Below are 22,324 nucleotides of genomic sequence, written 5' to 3'. Positions count from 1 at the left end.
TGCCCATAGCTTCCAATGCATGTTGGTAGCTACCTAGGCATGCGGGTAGCTTCCAATGCATGACAATAGCTACCTAGGCATGCCGGTAGCTTCCTATGCATTTTGGTAGCAACCTAGGCATGCCGGTAGCTACCTATGCATGCCGGTAGCTTCCAATGCATGCCAGTAGCAACATATGTATGCCGGTAGCTACCAATATATGTCGGTAGCTTTTTATGCATGCCGGTAGCAACCTAGGCATGCCGATAGCTTCCTATGCATGCCAATAGCAACCTAGGCATGTCGGGTAGCTTCCAATCCATGCCGATAGCAGCCTAGGCATGTCGGGTAGCTTTCAATCCATGCCGATAGCAACCTATGCATGCCGATAGCTTCCTTTGCATGCTAGTAGCTTCCTATGCATGCCGATATCTATCTATGCATGCCGATATCTACCTATGCATGCCAGTAGCTTCCAATGTATGTCGGTAGCTTCCAATGCATGGATAAGACCATATGTATAAGAGTTTTAAGTATTTACGTTTTTTCTTGGATAGATGATGAATAACTTGTGGTGAGATGTTACACATGAAGGAGGAGTTTATATCCCAACAATATTTGTAAGTATATATTAGCCTCAAATTGTATCTTATCTTTTAATTAAAGAAGGTTATCTTAAACAACAACTTTCTAAAATGTTCATTTGTTTGTATGTCTAAAGCTTAGAGCAATGGACTGTCCCCCTACGCAAGATGAATATGATTTTGCATAACAACAGGGTTTGGAAGCTCTATTTGAAAGGGTGCAAGATGAAGGATATATTGTTATTACTAGAGGACATGCTTGGTAAGCATGGCAAGTAAGTACATTCCTAAACCCTAAACCTCTTTGTTTTTTCAAGACTGATTTTCACTTCTGATAGTTTTATTGTGTTTTAAGATCATGTAACTAGAAATGGTGGTGCAAATGTCCAAGCAAGAAGCAATGGATATGTGAGAAGCGAAGGCGATGAAGCTACAAAGGAACAATAATAACCACAATGCATGAGATGTAGACCCCCTCAATGTAGCCCCTAGCTTCATAGTTTTTTATTACGCTTTATTTTGTATATATGATCTTTTTGGAATCATACACTTATGTAATTCCACCAAGTATTGTAATTGAATTTCAACATTTCTAAAACCATGAATTGCAATCGTCCTTTTTTTTTGTATTTATCAAGTTTTATTTACATTATACTTATCCATGACGATGAGTAGAACATGTTGTGTTAGTTTTACTATGCCTACATTAGAAAAAAAGAGTTGGGACAGACTGGGGTGTAAGATCCCCCTGTTCCCACCGAGCAACAGATTCGGGATACTAGCAGCGGAAGTAGCACTTCTCGTGCGGGACAGGGGTCCCACATTCGGGGCCTCACCCACGGATATCCGGATAAGAGACTAATCCGTCGGTTGTTCTAAAACCGAACCCGGAAAAACTTCCTTTACTGGAAAGCACGGGCGATTCCACCAGGATAATTTTTTACTCTTACATAGTCAAGACCATTTCTGATCGAGCTGATCCAATTACATCTATAAGATACTTGGTCAGATCAAGGAAGAAACTTGCACTTGGATCATTGGGATCAACGCTTTTTTCCCCATTCAAGAGGCACAGCCGTTGATTCCTATCCATAGAACAGTTACTCTCCGGGATTTATTTTATCTATCGTAAAAACAAAAGTTTGAGTTTCGATTTACGGATCCATCAGTCCAGCCTAACCCCATCCGCCGATCCCATGGGTTAGCCAACCGCCCAACCACTGTAGTGATGGGATCCAATTAAGAATTTGGTTAGGTTTTGTCTCGGGTACGAAGGAAAAGAGTTCCAAGGTCCCCTAGCCGGATGTTCATGCAAAAAATAAAACTAGTCACACCACTCACACACCCAATATGAAATTGCCTTTTCACAAATTAAACCAGTTTAAAACAATCCTTTAATAAAACCATAGTATCACTGATCACCATCTTCCAATTTATCCAGTTGATTCTTAATTTTCCCATCATTCCTTCATCAGAGTATCTATGGCATCATTGGCAACTAGGACGCTCACCCCCTGTCCACTCAGGGACCGTTTCCTAATTCCTAGCCCATAATACTCGGCAATATAATCACTTATCAAGATGGACTCTCGTTGAAGATCAGCAAGATCAACCAACAGATCCATATAAAGAGCCATGGACTCATCCATTGAAGACCAGCAAGGTCAATCAACCAGATCCATGCCCGATTTCAGAAAACAACTCCTACTCTTGTTCCAATATCTTCCTCGACGCACGCGTGGGTATCCTAGGCGACCCAGAGCCCGAGCACCGTATGGTCAGCACCCTCTAGGATCCTTCGCGCAGGTGACCTAGCGCTTCACTCATAGGCCGCTTCCTTGGCCCCTCATCCACCGTACCGCGGAAGCTCACCATTTTAATCGCACCGAGGCTGGTCAAGACCTCGGCCGACCTTGCTACGCGAGACGTCCTTCATTGACTCTCCGTCCAGCAGTTGCAACTTTATCAGTTAGGTCTCCACGACCTTAATCACCACATCCACATTCACATTCACCTCCATACATCTACATCTACATGCATACATCCACCTCCACATTCACATCCACATCTATACATCTACATCTACATGCATACATCCACCTCCACATCCACATCCACATCTACATCTACATGCATACATCCACCTCCACATCCACATCCACATCTATACATCTACATCTACATGCATACATCCACATCTCCATTCACATCTACATCTATACATCTACATCTACATGCATACATCCATCTCCACATCCACATCCACATCTATACATCTACATCTACATGCATACATCCACATCTCTATGCATACATCCACATCCACATTCACATTCACCTCCATATATCTACATCTACATGCATACATCCACCTCCACATTCACATCCACATCTATACATCTACATCTACATGCATACATCCACCTCCACATCCACATCCACATCTACACATCTACATCTACATGCATACATCCACATCTCCATTCACATCTACATCTACATGCATACATCCACATCTCCGTTCACATCCACATCTATACATCTACATGCATCCATCCACATCTCCATTTACATCCTCATCTATACATCTACTTCTACATGCATACATCCACCTCCACATTCACACTCACATCCATACATCTACATCTACATGCAAATATCCACATCTCCATGCATAATAAAATTCTTTTAATTAATCTAGGATGATAGTTCCTAGAATATGGTAGGAAGTCCTCTTTTTATGCTTTGAATGAAATTATTTTATGCGTAATTTCTATAAAAATTTTGCCATAGCTCCGCCACTATGAATGATAAATCTCAATTTTTTCTAAGGAATAAAGCTTATCATTAAGGAAATAATTAGAATGGTCTCTAATTGGATCATCAATCCATAATGGATTGAATCATCAATATACATAAACTAAAAGCATAGAAAAAAGCCATTAATTTGGCCTCAAGCATAGCTTAATCTTGGATTAAGAAAAAGCCTTATGAAAAAGCTTCATTTGGATTGAAAAGGGTCATGAGTATGGCCATTTCTTAAGTGAGAGAGAGAAAAACCATTAGAATTAAATATAAATAGAATTTTATGTAATTCTTTACTATCATTAATTAATTAACTTCAATAGTATTTCAAAAACCATACCAATTAAGCTTCTCAAGCTTGAGAGGGGTTGAGAAGAGAGAATCATTGAGAAATTATAGAAAAGATCAAAATTCACTATACTTATCTTATAATTTGCTTGATTCTTTGATCACGGTAGAGGCCCCCAACCAATCAATTGGTTTAGTATGTTGATGGAGCCACCAATGGGGATTGAAGAAAGAGAGAAGTATCAAAAACTAGTGAATTATTAAAGAATTCACAGTTCTTGGCTTAGGTAGAGTAGAGTAACAATGCATAAGACACTATATTTTTTTCAACAAGGGAAGGCTTCTATTTATAGGAAAAATTGAGCTCCTAACCAAACAAACTGATTCTAGAATTTTCCAAGTCAGTTTGGTTGAATTTGGACTAGATTTGGACCTAATTTAGTTACTTTTTGATTTGATTTGGTTCCATTTTGATTTGGTTTGGTTCAAGAGAGATGAGAGATAAAAATATCACATTATTTTTGAGTTTAAAACTCATTCAAGCATGTGAAATATGCACCTTCTTTAAAGAACTCCCCTTCCTTACATATGTGTCAAAATTTTATTGCTCATAGTTTTTTACTAATAAACCTTGTACATTTTCAACTCTTCATCTTATGTGAAATATGCACCTTCTTTAAAGAACTCCCCTTCCTTACATATGTGTCAAAATTTTATTGCTCATAGTTTTTTACTAATAAACCTTGTACATTTTCAACTCTTCATCTTATGTGAAATATGCACCTTCTTTAAAGAACTCCCCTTCCTTACATATGTGTCAAAATTTTATTGCTCATAGTTTTTTACTAATAAACCTTGTACATTTTCAACTCTTCATCTTATGTGAAATATGCACCTTCTTTAAAGAATTCCCCTTCCTTACATATGTGTCAAAATTTTATTGCTCATAGTTTTTTACTAATAAACCTTGTACATTTTCAACTCTTTATCTTATGTGAAATATGCACCTTCTTTAAAGAATTCCCCTTCCTTACATATGTGTCAAAATTTTATTGCTCATAGTTTTTTACTAATAAACCTTGTTACATTTTCAACTCTTCATCTTATGTGAGCATTTACTCATTTTTGGGTATCTTCTTTTACAATTTGGATTTATCTCCTCCCTACACATGGATTGATGCTATTGGCCCATAGGAACCTTAATTGGACCATAATCCAAAATTTTTGAAAATCTAGACCCTTAGACTAAGGTTCTTTATACCTATTTCCAATTAATTCCAAGTGCACATTGGAAAATTCTTTTTGAATTTCTGTTTCAGGGGAACTTATTTTAATAAGATGAGTTATTTTTCTATCCAAAAATATTCATAATCTGAATATTCTCTCTCTAGAATAATTTTCTCTCTCTAGGCTAATACAGTTAGAAACAAGGTCTTTATATTTCTGAAGAGGGATTGATTACAGGGGAAGATACTAGACATCAAAAAGGGGGTGGGGGAGGAATCTTACAGGGAATCCTGTGTAGACTCCCCAGTCTGTCCTAGATTTTTTTACTCTGCAGTACTTCAACTGCTCAGCATTGAAAATAGCAACAAAATATCATTACCCAACAGCGGTATTACACTGCAGAGTAGCAAAAAAGGCACTGCTATTTTCACTGCTAAGTAGCGAACGTGTTTGCAACAAAATTAGAAGCGTGTTTAGCAGTGCAATGGGCCCGACATCTCCGTACCCGTCTAATTATAATAGCGCTACTATTTTCCCTACTAAACCCTCATTCTGTTGTAGTGTATGCCTCAATGGGTTATGCATAAGAGAGTATAGCTATGAGCATACATATTAACCCTAAACCCTTAGTAAGGGTATAAATAAGAAAATCATAAATAGCATACTAATCCTAAAACCCCAACACCCAAGCTTGTAAACAAGAAAATCATAAACAGCAATAAAGCTTGTGTGTAAGAGCTTATCTCAAGTGGTTGACAAGAGTTGGGATAAAAAAAGGTAAGACCTATAATACAAAACAAGAAAATGACATAAGCATGAGAGCAATGCTAAGGCTATGCATATGCACAAGCCCTATGCATAAGCACTTATACACAAGCCTTGTGCATAAGCCTATGAGCTTATGAGGTATATGCATAAGTCTTATGTATGAGCCTATGAGCTTATGAGATATATGCATAACCTTATATGCATGAGCCTGTGAGCTTATGAGATATTCCTTGTGATTTTACAAAAAAAACACCTTTCTTCTTTTTTAATAACAATAATAAAGGCATCTTTCATTTCTAAATCACAATAATAAACACATCTTTTCATATTTATAGGGAAGAGTGAGTATGTATCTTTTTTTTTTGTGCATACAATTTCAGAAAAGCTTTCTTTCTTACTTAAAAGCTTCATCACTACTATAAGATGACCTATTTCCGACAGCTAATATCGACGGTTTTCACGCCGTCGCAATACACATCAATATAAACGTCAAATATGTCATCGGAACGTCGTAGATAAGCATCGAAATACGCGTTAGAATAAAAATCCAAAAAGGCATTGAAATAAAAGTTGAAATAAGCGTTGGAAACTAAATTTTTTTATTTTTTATTTTGGACTTAAAAAAAGTAAGTGTGCAAAAAAAGATAATATTGACAAAAACAAGTATTTCTTAACAAATAAAATTGAAATAAGATGTTATAGATCATCATCGACTCTCGCATCCTTAGCTAGATCCATGGCTCTGAATACATCTATTTCTAGAAATATCTCTCCATCTGCATCTTTGTCATCAATAGGTGTAGCCTCCGTATCCTCCTCTTCTATTTCAGACATTAGAGGTGGGTGTGTTGAAAGTTGTTCTTATATTTCTTCTTTGAATTCCGGATTAGTTGTTGTGTTTGCTTTTGGTTCAAGTGCTAGTAATTGTTGAATTACTATAACTTTATTTGATCCTTCTTCTAGTGGTTCAATTGCATCAATATCTGTTTCTTGTGCTTCTTGAGTGTCCTCAACCTCTATTGCATCTGAAATTTCCATATCTTCAAATATTTGTTTATTGCATGGATCAATTTGGATTACAAAAAACCACCTATGATCTCGTGTCCACCTTGAAGACAACCTGCTTATAATGCTTTGGTAGCACAAATGTGTCCCTTTGGTTTATCCATATCTTTGTGGAGTCTACTTGAACAAATCCGCTTATCTCTGCACATGGTTGCTTGTGGTACTTGAGTCACTACCTTGAACCACTTCACATAAAAAATGAGTCACTACTACCTTGAACCACTTCACATAAAAAATGAACATAGAAAACTTTCTAAACCCAACCTTGATAATGTCTTATATCATTCCATAGTAGTCAAGCATGCCAACTTTACTACTTAGATCACTTACACTTAAACAACTTTCTTGCATGAAATTTGATTTGACACCGTAATCAAATGTTGTTCTCTTCTTATCTATTCGCTCCATTGAAAAGTGACGACCGTGTGATAGTAAGATTGCAAGCAAAAGAAGATTATGAAATTATATTAAGAATAAAAACTTATACAAGACTATGTCTTATGGTTTCTTGTGTACATATAAAAACTCACTTACATGGTAATCACAACCATATGCAAGCTCCTCCTCCTCGTCGCTTATAGCCTCGCCACTCTATTTTGTTTGTTGTATGGTTGCCTGCTGAAGCCATCTACTAGAAGGAAATTCTTGAAGTTGAACAAGTGAATCTAGGTATGGCAATGCTCTATTGTTCGACGCTTTCTAAAATTCAAACGATCTCAGTCTCTTTCCATCTTTGCTAGGATATACCTCTCGATCCATTTCTCCATAGCACTTGAGTTGAGGATGCAAAATTTATTAATCTTTTATTGCAATGCCATATCCATTGTTCTCTCAAGCCCTTGTCCTTGAGGCTCTTCCCTAACAAGCCGATCGTCCTCTTCTTGTGTCAACAATCGTGGCATATCTGGCTCTAATGTACTAAGAAATTCTGTTATGTATACAAGAGATTTTGAAATAAGCTATCCCATTGCCATACTGCCCTTTTAGGGTGAGCTTTTTTATGAACAAAACCTTTCAGTGTCTTCATAAATATCTCAAGGAAAAACATCCATCGACTATGAGCAACACCTACGCTACAGCAACCTCATCAACCACATGAACAAGTAGGTGCAATTGAATGGTCAAGAAACTTGTTGGAAATAATTTCTTCGCCATTGTAACCGCTTCAATGGAGTTTAGGTGAGCTACTTCCAACATATTTCTTCTAATGTCTTTCTTTGATATCCATTGTACCACTGCACTAATCTTGTATATTGTCGCTCATGTCTTTGTCGCTAAGGCAATCCTTAATGGCTATTGGTAACACAAACTGTAAGATTTTGTGCCAATCATGAGACTTCAAGCCACTGTGCTCTTCTTCCTTTGTGAATTCTCCCTTCAAGCAATGCATACAACTAGTGGAAGTACGAAACTCATTGATGCACTTCTTCACATGCTGTTTCTCTTCTTTGGTTAAGATCCAAGGTTCTCTAAGGAGACTCACCTTCCCATTAGGTCTACTTCATGCCCATAAGTGTTGCATGCGATCCAACTCTTGTAGATCATCCCTTTGTGCCTTGCTCTCTTTAGCATGTGTGATGGTTTTTCAAAGCATATCGGCTATGTTCTTGAAAATGTGCATAGAGTCAAAAATATGATTAACTAGAAGATCACTCGAATATGGGAGTAGACGGAAGATGGATAGCCGCTTCATTTCGAGGGGGGTGAACAACTTGGATCCACTTCCCATGCCCTCCTCCAATCACTTGGCTTTAGCACACAAGGAGGCCTCCCTAGAAATCTCTCTTGCAACGCATGGTTGGGGAGATACTTTTTGTGGCCCTCATAGACAACCTTCTTCAAAGCTGTTGAGTATCGGGTGTCTAATCTAGGCCCACATCATTGTGATGAGATATGCAAATAATACAAAAAATCTAAAATATTGAAATTAAATCAGATCAAGAAATCTTAGAGTAATTAACATACTAGAGCACTCTTCATAGCTCGGCCAATCATGCATGGTCCACATAAGTATTCCTCGCATTGTTGCAACCACTACAACACGTCGGGGGCACAACAACATCCTCTAGCAGTGTTTCAGTAGCACTTTTTTTGTCAAGATTTCAGGGACTCCGCTCGCTACTACTGAGTAGCACTCTTAAACAACAAAATTTTAGCTGCTTCACAACATTTATAGTAGTAGTGAAATTTTGCTGCTATACTATGATTTTACTATTGAACAGCGAAGATAGTAGCAAAATTACGCTGCTATTTTTGCTACATGAAATTCCAGAGAGTTGTTAGATGCTGAATTCTAAAAATACATGTCACATACACACAGAAAATGATATATAGTTTTTAAAAAACATCCATTAAAACCCTTGGAGCCATGTTTCGACTAAAAAAAAGATAGTTGAAAACTTTTGAGAAGTGAAATAATGTCAAGATCATGAATTTATCCCATCTTATAACAAATCCATATTGTTGCTTCATTAATGTCTACATCTAATGGAAGCTCAATGAAAAGATGGGGTTATATATCAATATCAATATCACTATCATGATGTAATAAAGCATTGTCATGATTGATAGGTGACTCATCTTCTTCCAATTGATGTTCCTCGTGCTCTTCATTAGCCCCAATGTCCAAAATGTTTTCTTCATCATCTTCTTGATTTGAGATAGTACTTGCACCTCATCCAGAGATTGGGCCTCCACATCTTGATCTTGAAAGATATGTTTTGAACGAGGGGAAACTTGTATAACATACCACCACTTTGGATCAATTCAATCGGTGTGAAACACAACCTAATATCACAAAGCAAAGGGGTTACACTTTTATTATACTACATTAAGATTTAATTTAGGATTAGTTGGGTTACTAGCTTGTTGTCACATTGTTGACGTAGTACGAAGGTATATTTCTCATAATTCCAAAACTTGGTGGAATCAATTTGGAAAAACCCATTTGGATGTTTCTTCACGGTGGTAACTGCTTGAGCACCTCTTGGTTGAGATTCAAGCTCGATGTCAGCTTGTGCCAGTTGCACTATGTGCTGGCATGTTAGGTAGTAACATGTGTGAGACATAAATGACCGCGTCCAGCTATTCATAGTGTGTGGACAGTAGCTAGGGTTAGCAGTGTGTGGACACAACACATGTAGTGTGTTGTAGCTTATGGATTATGGCTTTATGCATTGTGTGTGAGGGGACATGGCTTCCCTCTATGGTTAGGGTTTGATTAATACATTAGGGTTTGCTCTTGTGTGTGTGTCTCCTCTCCCTCTACCTGTTTTTCCTCATGAAGCCATGTCCCCTCTCACACACAATGCATAAAGCCATAATCCATAAGCTACAACACACTACATGTGTTGTGTCCACACACACTGCTAACCCTAGCTACTGTCCACACACTATGACCAGCTGGATGCGGTCATTTATGTCTCACACATGTTACTACCTAACATGCCAACACATAGTGCAACTAGCACAAGCTGACATTGAGCTTAAATCTTAACAGCCCCTCTCAAGCTCATGATGTACTGCCATAGATGAAGATGTAGATAAGCTTGGGCTATCAAAGCTCTCAACACTCCCCCTCAAGCTCATCCCATGTATTTCCAACATAGTATGGAAGTACTCAAACTTCTCCCTGTTGCTAAGTGGCTTTGTAAAGATGTCGGCCACCTGCTTCAGTCTTCACATACTGCAAATCCACTGTACCATCCAACACTTTCTCTCTGACAAAATGATAGTGGATCTCTATATGTTTGGTCCATGCATGAAAGATTGGATTCTTGGCCAACTATATGCTGCTCATGTTGTCACAATGAATGACAACCTTGCCATCAATAGGCTCACCCAAAATAGCCAAGAAACTCTTTAACCATACTCCTTCACATGTAGCTATGACTGCACCCTTGTATTCAGCCTCTATACTTAGAGATAAAGCAACAATAGGTTGCTTCTTACTGCTCCAACTCACCACTCCACTTCCAAATGTAAAGGAGATGTAAAGGCATAACCACGAGTACACCTCTTGTCATACAAGCTACCTGCCCAATCTGCGTCTGTGTAGCCGTGTACATCCAAGCCTTTACCATGCTCATAAAGAAAACCATAATGTGTAGTGGTCTTTACATAGTGCATAATGCGTCTCACTACATCCAAATGAGGTTTTTTGGGACTTTGCTTAAATTGGCTTACTAGCCCCACAACCTAACTGAGATCCGGTCGTGTGATAGTCATGTAAATAAGACTGCCAAACCATCTTTCTATACACATAAAAAAAATTTCAAAACTGGACACTGCAAAATGTGCTAAAAATAGCATATGCATCTATGCTCGGGAACAATACTAGGGGGACATAACACTAGTGCACCATCTAGGGTAACCACTCAAGGGAGCAGCACTCAATCGGTTGTAGGCAACTTGGAGAGCATTCTCGAGACATCTTCGGAGTCTCCGAAACAGAGAGCCTCTCAAGAACCAAGAGTGATATTTCAATGGACATAAACAAGTCATTTGGCATGAATAGACCGTCCACACCCATTGGTATGGCAGATTCTGCTAATCCATTTGAAATCCCAGATGGGGAGTTGATTGACAACATGAGACTCCATTTCTTGTATACAAGCGCGCATGGCGGTGAGATCTACAAAGATCCAATGAGCCGGTTTGTTGTTAAAATTACAAACATTCATTCTGCATTTGAACCAACACCATGGATAAACTACCAAGACGATATGTACATGGGTGAAAATGGGGTACGCTACAAGGTCACCAAAAATCCTGAACAAGTGGATGCTTTGGGTGTACTTCAATCTAGCGCACAAGCAAAGCAGAAGAAGGAGCTTCCATCGGACCCAAATGTGCCAGGAACATCGCGCAGACCTGGTACGCCCATTTCTTTACTTGAAGAATTATTTTCTGATAGGAATTGGGAGGATAGAGAAAGAACTGGAAAAGAAAAAGAGACCAAGAAAAACCCATGGGACATAGTAAAAGAAATTCCAGTAGTTAAAATCTATTAGGACGACCCAATTAAAGAGGTGTATAGGGATGTGGTAGAAACCTACTATGCAACCACTAAGCACCCGAGCTTAGAGCTTCCAATCATGCATACAATAACTGTAGAGCATCTAGAAGGTTTCACTAAGCGTGTTCATGATAGATAGGGGAACGACTTTAGAACCCTTGAATGGCAAGAGGTTAGGGAAATGACATGGAAAGGAAGGCCCCTTTTCACTGAGGTGTCTACCTTAGACACGGCACGTCCAGATGAATCTGCCTTTCGAGGAGAAACACTAGCACCACCATGGGCTAAAACCCCAAGTGTGGCTTGACCAACACCTTCCATGTGAAAAACTGCTAAAGGACCAGTCTTTTCAATGATTGATCCTACGAGGAGAACCGGGGCTATTAGGGAATCTAGGGGAGAAGAAAGACCACGAGCAAGTGGATATGTACCTCCAAGAGAACCCCATAGACCAAGTGAACTGACTTTTAAAGAGCCTAGAGTTAGAGGCCGAGACTCATATAGGAGACATGACAATGAATATTCTAGAAAAGTGAGACCATCTGCGTTGCAAAAGCTTGTCAAGAAGTATGACGGATCCGGTGACCCATATGACCATATAGCAGCTTTTAAGCAAGCTATACATGTGGAGCAAGTCACGGATACGCATACGCAAATCGAAGGATTTGGCTTGACGCTAGAGAGTAAGTCTTTATCATGGTTTCAGACTTTAGAGCCTGAGGCAAAGCGATCTTTTGATGGGCTGAAAAAGAGCTTTATAGCTGCATTTTCAAAAATGGGAATTAAGCACAATGCGGTAGCTCAAATTTACGCTTTTAAGCAAAAAGGTCAAGAATCTGTGCGAGATTGCGTAAATAGGCTAAAGCAGTACATCAATCGATGCCCTGACGATGAGAAGCCAAGCCAAGGAAGATTAATTTCTATCTTCCTGGAAGGCTTACGAAACAAGCTTCACACTCACTTGTATGCAAAGAAGCATGTCATCTTCAATGAGTGTTGCATGGATGCCATGGATTACGATGACAACTTTGACATGACTGGCATGGAAAACCAAGATAGTCATCTGGATGATAAACGTAGCTCTGGGAAGGGCTCTGACTCTAGTGTGCCATTAGTTAATCTAGATCAGATCGCCGAGATAGTATTGAAAAAGATGGGGCAATACTACAAACCTTCCTACCGACCCCAACCATCATACATGCATACTGTACTTACAGGCCCTTACGTCTGTGGAGGATGTGGAGGTAGCCATAAAACCGAGTAGTGCCTAACCTTCTCACCATTGGATCAACCAACAAAGAAGTGGTGCCAGCTTTGTAAATGGAACTACACACATGTGACTTCGGACTGCAATCACATTTGCAAGGATACAAAGGAAACAAGCAGCCAACTCTGCACCTAGAGAGCAAGTTGTGAACCATGAGAGAACCTTAGTTGCTCAAGAGCAAGCACGGCCGGTGCTAGGAGCTCAACCTCCTCCACCTGCTGGCACACCTTCCTTTAGATATGTGGAATATAAGAATCCTAAATTAGGAATGGAGATGGTTAGCTCTCAACCATACTACATCAAAATGGAGCATCCTCTTGTCGAACCCTACTTTGAGAACCCAACCGAACCAAGCCTAGTTCATGACTTTAATGGAGACCCAAGCTCTTTGATGCTTATAGGATCTCAGCCAACCAAGACTCAAGGTTATCCAGGACCATATCCTACAAAGAGACTATACCCCACGCAACAAACAGGACCATGCTACGAATGTGGTGGGCCACATTGGGCGAGAGAATGTCCAAACAAGAAACGACTCTTCTTAGCTAACATAGGCACAACATCTACGTTTCCATCTATAGAGAGGTTTTGCCAAGGGTGTAGCATTGACCATCTACCAAAGAATTGCTTGTTGAAGCCTGCGGATCTGGCAACACAAAAAGCTAAAGCGCCCCTCAACTATGTTGAAGTGATTCCATCACCCACGACATCTGAGGAGGAGAACAAACTAGTGTCGATAAGAGTAGTGACTAGAGCCCAAGTGCAAAAGAATGTCAAAGAGGTTGTTGAGAAACCCTCTGAGATTAAGGTTCTATCCAAAGATGGACAAGAGAAAGAAATCAACTCGACGTAAACCACGCAGCAAGAGGAGCAAGAAGTCGAAGGAGCAGAAGAGCTCTGATGGAGAAAATTCTATACTAAAAGAGCTAGAAGGAATGTTGAAAACAAAACAAATAGGAGAGAAAATTCAAACTGAGCAAAAGGGAAAAGCATCTGAGTCTGAGGAAAGCTCAGGAGGATCAGTCCTTGTGGACAAGGTGTATGAGCCTTTAGATGCAACGCTTCAAGCGTATAATAGTAGGATCACAGCTCTGACCGAGCTGCCTAAGAAGCTGCAAGAATATCCCAACCCTCGTGTGAAGAGAAAATCAACTTGGCTATCCATAAGCAGTTGATTAGGGATACTCAGACTCTAATAGACGGCCCACCACCTATGTACGCAAGAGGACCTGCTTCTCTGAAGCCTAACTTAGAGATGCTACCAGAAGCCATGCCAAGCATGGAAAAGGGAAGTGAAGTTGTATCTCTACATTTCCCAAAAATGCCTAAAGGAGATGATTTATCTCATACCAATGCAGATGAGTCAAAACCAATGACTACCGCGGATTTTGGAGATGAAATTCCTGAAATAGAAGAAGCAATAGCAAGGGAGATGTGGGAAGCGGTGCAAAAACAAGTTGAGGATCTAGCATCTTCTGACAAGTCACCACCGTTTTCTATAGTAGAATTCTCGAATCAAAGGGTTCAAGAATTAAATGCTTTATCTCTACCAGATGATGCTCAGACTGTTGTCTCAGCTCGGAGCAACAAGCTCACATGCAAGACACTGCCCTCACATAGCCAAATCATACGAGTACCATCAATGACACGACAACCTCATCAGGAAAGAGACATAGGGAGTTTGCAAGCTTTAATGTTGGCACCAGTTACGTGCACCATTCCACTCGCAGAGTTCTTAAAGCTTAGGCCAAGATTGTGGGGAGAAGTGGCTACACAATTAACTGAGTAAGGATTGTGGAACCAGAACATCCAGGTTAAGGAGTTGTTGAAGGCAAAGGCTTCTGAGCTAATGCTTAAGCAAACAATTCTGGTTCCTGTGTGAACAAACTTGGCAAGCATTGTGAGGACGATGAAGGAAATACTACGCTTCCTGTGGAGATCAACAAGATTGAATCTATAGCTATTCTAGATAGCGGAGCAGGGGTGAGTATAGCAACAAAAACTGTATGGGAAATGTGGGAAAAACGTGCAACAATTAGAAGTACAAGGATGAGTTTGCAATTGCCAGATGGAAATCTAGAGAGTCCCATAGGATTGCTTGAGAACGTTATAGTCAAGTCATGTGGCATTGAGTACGGACATACTTTTGCTATCGTAGACTTTGGCAAGAACACAAATTACGAAGTGATCCTAGGAAGGCCATTCATGCGCCAATTCAAAATGATTCAAGACTAGGGTTACAATTACTTGTACCTCAGACATGAGAATGTAACCACGAGGGTGAATCTAAAAAACCATGCTTATCGAGATGTGACGCACTCTCCTGTGGATGAGTTTGATTCCGCTTCTTCAGAAGCATCGGGAGCAACTATGTCTGAAGGAAGAGCTGATCTATGGATCTGTGGAGCATCTTGTCAGGACTTGCAACCTAGAAATGTTACCATAGACAGAAGTGTGACGGATGAGGCGTATATCCCAATACCTTTTCCTGAGAACTTGATAGATCCCTTAGAATGGAACCATGTTTTAGCTACCATAGACACTTGTGCATTGCTAAGGCAAACACAGTTCTGTGATCCAGATGGGTATGACATTATTCCCATAAGAATGCTAAGACCGATCTATGCAGAGGAACCTCAAGAAGCCCCTAGGTATGAAGCAAACAAATCATTATTGCTAGGAGATATGGTATATGTAGAGGAAGTATCCCCTCTTGAGTACAGCTCAGCTAACGAAGGAGATGAGGATAGATGCTTAGAATCCTCTGATGGGAAGGATTCTGATGAGACGATGCCATAGTACCTGAATGAGAGTTAGAGAAGATAAGATTGTTGTTAAAGGGTAGAGACGTCTTCCTAGGTGACAAACCAAAACGTAAGTTTTGCAAGAGTCACTGGAAGTTTTGCAAATAGAAAGTCAAGGAAAAGAGACAACAACAACAAAAAGAAAGAGAAGATGTGGATAAAGAAGACTTTATTCCACCTCCAACCTTTGTAGGTAAGAACGAGTACTTGTACTACTTGGGAGCTGATGATTGCATCAAAGACGAGATGAAATGGAGATACGGCTTTCAATTAGTGCAAAAGCTAAACGAGAATGAGAGTGACAATCCAAAGAAGAAGAGGAAATGAAAACTAAAGCTAAAATCTAAAGCTTCAGTGCATTCAGTCAAGATTGAACAAAGCACCATGACGAGAGTGGAGCGTAAAGCTCTAGTGCAAGAACGGAAGAGAATGCTAAAAGCAGCATGGTCTTCCATGAGTGATGACTCAAAGGAAGAAGAGGATACCACAAATATCCCCTCAAACTTCAAGAAATTCACCATACAAGATCGGAAAATAGTCTTGTAACAACCTATTCGCTGAGGAACCAGGAGTTTCCTATGATGGCCCTGAGGACGCCAAGAAAATAGACCTGGTAGAACCAAGCAAAGAGCCACGTAACGTGTGGATTGCCACAGACTTAACCCAAGCGGAGGAAGAATTGCTAATCTCTACTCTGAGAGAGTATCGAGATATATTTGCTTGGAGTTACAAAGACCTTAAGGGGGTAGATCCAAAGATCTGCCAGTATACAATTCCCATGCGAGAGGAGGCTAAGCCATCCAAGAAGCATCCTTATACGTATAATGATAATTTTGCCAAAAAGATCAAAGAAGAGATTGACAAGCTGTTTTAGCGGCTGAATTTATTTATGAGATTGAACATACAGAATGGGTTTAACTGATTGTGGTAGTACCTAAGAAGAATGGAATACTACGAATATGTGTCAATCTAAAGAAAGTAAATGCTACTACTGTCCGAGACCACTATTCGCTTCCACTCACTGATCATGTATTGGAGAGGGTAGCTGGTAAGAGGGCATATAGTTTTCTTGATGGATTTTTGGGCTACAACCACGTATCTATTGATCCCAAGGATCAACACAAAACCGCATTTGCTATACAGAATGGGGAGTGTTTGCATATAGAGTCATGCCTTTTGGTTTGACTAATGCTCCAGCCACCTTTCAGAGATTGATGAGCCATGCATTCAAAGAATACCTGCGATTATTTCTTGAAATATTCATGGGATGACTTGTGTGTGCATTCCATAAACAGAGAAGAACACATAGAGTATCTCAAAAAAATCTTTGAGAAATGCAGTGTATCGCATATGCCTTAACCCTGATAAATGCAAGTAAGTTATGGTCAGGCAAGGGAAGATTCTAGGCCACATTGTGTCTAAGAATGGTATATCCATGGATGCAGAAAAGATAGCTGTTATTGTTGAGCTACCTAGACCTTACAATGCAAAAGGGGTACAAGTTTTCATGGGTCATTGCGGCTACTATCGTAGATTTATCTACATGTATGCTGAAATAGCACGGCCATTGTACACACTCCTTGTTGTATTTGAATGGACAGAGGATTGTGAAGAAGCCTTTGAAAAGGTGAAGAAAGCATTAGTGACGGCACCTATTCTCAGGTCGTCGGATTGCGATAATTTATTCCACGTACATATAGATGCTTTGGCTTTTGCAATTGGTTGTATTTTAGCTCAACCAGGTGAGAAAAAAATGGACTTTCCAGTCTCATATGCTAGCTGCCAGTTGAATAGTGCTAAAAAGAATTACACCACCATGGAAAAAGAAGGCTTAGCTATGATCTATGCGGTGAAGAAGTTTCGGCATTACCTTTTGGCCAACAAATTTACATTCTTCGTAGGTCATCAAGCTTTGCTTTACCTTGTGAACAAGCCATGTGCAACCGGAAGGATTGTACGCTGGTTTGTTATTCTACTTGAATTTGAATTTGAAGTAGCGGGGTAAAGAAGGGAAAAATGTATCAGTGGGCTGATCATCTTTCCACGATAACTTCAGAAGAAGCACCCATTGGTATAGATGATGATATTCCTGATGCTTCTCTATTCTTGGTTGAGACAGCACCAAGATGGGCAGAACCCATCATTCAAGTTTTAACGAGAGGATTTGTTAACTCCATTAGTCCCACCAATGAAAAGATAATGACCTTAGAGCATTGTGCTCCTTATAAGCTTCTTTTTGGACGATTGTATAAATTAGGAAAAGATGGAATACTTCGTCTCATTAGGACCTCAATGGAAGGCTTCTTGGGCCCTTTTATTTGGCAATTTAAGGAGTCAAACCTTTTCTCTTAAGAAGAAACGTTTTCTAATTAGAAGCTTCAAAACGGTAACTTTATTCGAATTTGAATTTTGGGGGGAAAATGGAATTTAAAATCTAGCGAACAAAACCATATCATGTAACATATCTATGGAAAGCTCTTGATGCGTAGATCACGGATCTATAATCTCTGCTCAAATTGGAGCTTGTATGTAAAAGTTATGGAGGTCCGAAAATTGTAAAATTGCCTCCCCCCCTTTTTGGGGGAAAAAGTGCACCCTTTGACCACTCTTACACCTCTCTTACAAACCCAACATTTCAGTCCACATGGCAACCCCCCATTTGGCTATTCCTTAATCACCTTGATTAGGCTTGGGCATATTAAAGGGCCCAAGAAGACCCCATTCACTTCCTAATGATGCCTTGACCCTGATCAATATGATGAGATTATCTCATATGTCCACGTGAGCTTAGGAGGCAGACATGTCTCTGGAAAGGATACGGTTAAAAGAGTTTTGTGGGAAGGATATTGGTGGCCAACACTTCATGCTGATACAGAAGAGTACGTATGGAATTGTACAAAGGAAACCCATTCCTCATGTAACTCTATTTTATATTTCAACAACACCCAATTGGAGTTCGTACATTGTGAAGTATTTGACGCAGGGTCATACGGACGATAAGATGCCTAGGCATAGAAAGAGAGCCATAGAGGTAGAAGCAGCGAGTTTTCAGATTATTGAAGGCCAACTGTACAAAAGGGGCAAAGATGGAAACCTACGGACTTGTGTTTGTGAGAGTGACTACCTTAGCGTATTGACTCATGCACATTCAGGAGTTGGGGGTGGACGTTTCTATGGAGAAATAACTGCCAAACTTATACTATGGTCAGGACTATGGTGGCCTACGCTTTTTCATGATGCAACAGAGTATGTCAAACGATGTGATCAATGTCAAAGAGCCAAACCTCCTACCAAGTATGAGGACATGCCATTGAGACCAATTATGGAGGTTAGAGCTTTTGCCAAATGGGGAATTGATTTTGTGGGACCAATTAAACCACCAGCACGCCATACACATGCTGAGTATATCATTGTAGCCACAGATTATCTTACGAAGTGGGTAGAAATAAAAGTCACAGTAAAAAATGATGTTAGGACCACTGCAAAGTTTTTATATGAACATGTGTTTACACGCTACGGTTTACCTATTGAGATTGTGAGTGACCAAGGTGTGCATTTTATCAATGAAGTCATTACCTTTCTTTTGGAAGACTTTATGGTCATCCATAAGAGGTCAGTGCCTTATCACCCGCAAGCAAATGGTCAAGCAGAGAGCACAAACAAGACTCTTTGCACTGCGCTTACAAAGATTGTTGAGGGACATAGAACAGATTGGGAATAGAAACTTCACTCAGTTCTATGGGCTTATCGAATTACTTACAAAACGTCCATAGGCACGACACCTTTCAATCTAGTTTTTGGATTGGACGCTATCCTTCCGATAGAATTGATTGTACCTACACTTCGAGTTGCAAAACAACTTGAGTGGACGGATCATGAATTCTCTACACGGATTGATGAATTGGAGAGGCTAGATGAAGACAGCAGGCTATTGGCAGTCATTGGAATGTATGCTGAAAAACGATGCCAAAAGTGTTGGCATGATACGCATGTAAAGAAAGGTCGCTTTAGGAGAGGTGATCTAGTGTTGCTTTACACATTGAAGAAACAAAAACGCAAGCTGAAAATGCAAGGACTTGGTCTATTTGTAATCAACGAGCAAGCTTAGTGCGAGTGGTGCAGTAAGGTTGAAAACCTGAGACAGAGAGCCAATGACTAACTTCATCAATGGTAGCCGCTTGAAGCGCTATGAAGAACCTCTAACAGATGATATGCTGATACGCATACATGCTAGTCAGACACCTAAAAAAGCTCAAGCTTTGTTACAAAGTCAAGCAAAAGAAGAAGCTAAGGCTAGAGTAGCACTAGCACGAGAGCGCCGCAAGGTAGCTATCATGGCCATCCACTTGAATGATGGCCAAGCAGTGGTGGATGTTGTTTTAGGCAGATCATGGATTAGAACCACCAGATGCGATATGGACTGGAACTCACGACAATACACCTTGTTAATAAATTCTACCCACCTTACAGGATCAAGTGCTTCGGCACTCCCATCTTTTCAAAAGGTGGAGACCATCACCACTGTGATAGAGACAACCTCAAAAGATCCAATGATTTGGGTGAATAATGACAATGACAATACACAAGGATGGCATGTGCCAACATCTCTCTTATATGCACAAGGCTACGGAAGGGGGGAAGCACTTAGAATTCAAATCTGGTTACCTATAGTAGCTCGCAAGCCAAGACCCAATGCCGCCAAGGAACATCCAAGGAATATAAAGCTAAAGAGCAGGTTCACCAAAACCAACAGTTCCACCTCCAACAAGACCACTCAACAACGTTGGATCCCAAAGAAGGTTCTGCAAGCCCAAGGCTACTACGAGGGTGCTACTACCTTGTGGCTACCAAAGAAGAATGCAGGGACTACTGCAGCAAAACATAATTATGTTCCTGAATCTACTCAAGAACAAAAGCAGTCAATACCACCTCACTTATTACAGAAACCAAAGCAATACTGGAAACCATGCCTTACCAAGCCTGAAAGAGTCCAGGTGGAAACACAAGCTGATGCGTCAATCGGACATCATCAGAAGGTCTTGAACAGGAAGGGATACTCCAAACTGACATGAGAAGAAAAAGGCAAGTGGGTACCTTTACTCACTTCTATCTCAGAGGCAACACATCAAAAGGAGGATATTGCAACCGAATCAAGTTCAGAGTCTATTCCTCAAAACACAAGCAATGTCAAAGTTTGTCTTACAAAGCCGACAACTTTCAATCAGGCTCCTACACAAGTAGACTCCTTGACTATCAAGGAAAAAGCGTTCTTCCTACAACTCCAACTATTTGGAATGTCGTCGGTATTCTACTCTTTCCCTAATCAAATTACATTACCAGCCATAAGTCTACAGGCATAGGTGTTAGAGTTGGGCACTCTAAAGACTCAAGAAAATTTTGAAAGCCCAATGGGATGGCAAGAACACAGCTGCCATATGGTTGCCAACGCTCAGAAGTGTTCAAACATCTCCATTCACACCTCCTCCTATTTGTTCCAATGCATTTCCTATGCCTATCGCTAAAATCTCACCTCTGACTAAACTTCAATCTCTTGCACGTACTTTGAAATGGGTACCAAAAAGAGTCCAACAACAAGGAACCTGTGCCATACGTCAACACCCCACAAACAATTTGCATAATGTTACATCCAAAAACAAACTCATTCTTGAAAGAGCTATCATGCTACAAAAGCTACTTTTTGGCAATTCATCTATCGAATCTATTAGCTCTATTTCTGTCATGCCTGTACATACTAGCATTCTTAGTTCAACTTGCATTAAATAAAAAATCTGAACACTCCCTTATGTGTTGTGTAGAATAACCAAATGGAGACTTGGCTGGACACATGCAGTCCATCTTTGGACCTAGATAGCACTCACCTTGACCATCAACAAGGGGGCTACAACATTGCACCTTTTCAGATGCACTCTTGATATTTTTATGCCCCAGTGAATGAGGATTGCTGTGGAAGACAATTTGTGGAGTTATACTACCAGCAACATCATCCGTTTCCACACTACCGCGACTGTGCTCGTATGGTATTGGGGAATGCTTCCTATATATGTTGGCAGTGTTGCACATTCTTCCGTCGCTATGGCACTGGTATGATGCAGGAGATCATGGGGGTCACACCTCAACGACATAATCTCTAGGCAATTATGATGCCGCAACGTGGACCCAACCAACAAAGTCTCTCGAAAGAGGAAAGAGCTCAAACATGGCACGAGGACACCCTTTGTTTGCTAACCCCTCCCATTTTGCAGGTTCTTCTTTCCCATGAATCTACATGTCAGTTTTGGCTCAATGTGAGTGAGTCTTTAGAATGGTTTCAAAACCATAGGTGCCTCTTTAGCCTTCCTACTGTGCCCATACAAGAGGATGCACTTCTTCCCTTGCCATCTTCTCCATGGGTAGGATTACGTTCTAGGTTATCATTACATCCTGAAGCTATTGATGTCCACCCACCTGAGAATGCAGACATACATCCACTCCCAGTGCAAGACTAGCACTTGTACTCTCT

This window comes from Cibotium barometz, chromosome 66 (assembly GCF_041138505.1).
Source record: "Cibotium barometz isolate CiBa-2024 chromosome 66, ASM4113850v1, whole genome shotgun sequence".
Lineage (NCBI taxonomy): Eukaryota > Viridiplantae > Streptophyta > Polypodiopsida > Cyatheales > Cibotiaceae > Cibotium > Cibotium barometz.
This window is presented reverse-complemented; position numbering follows the sequence as displayed.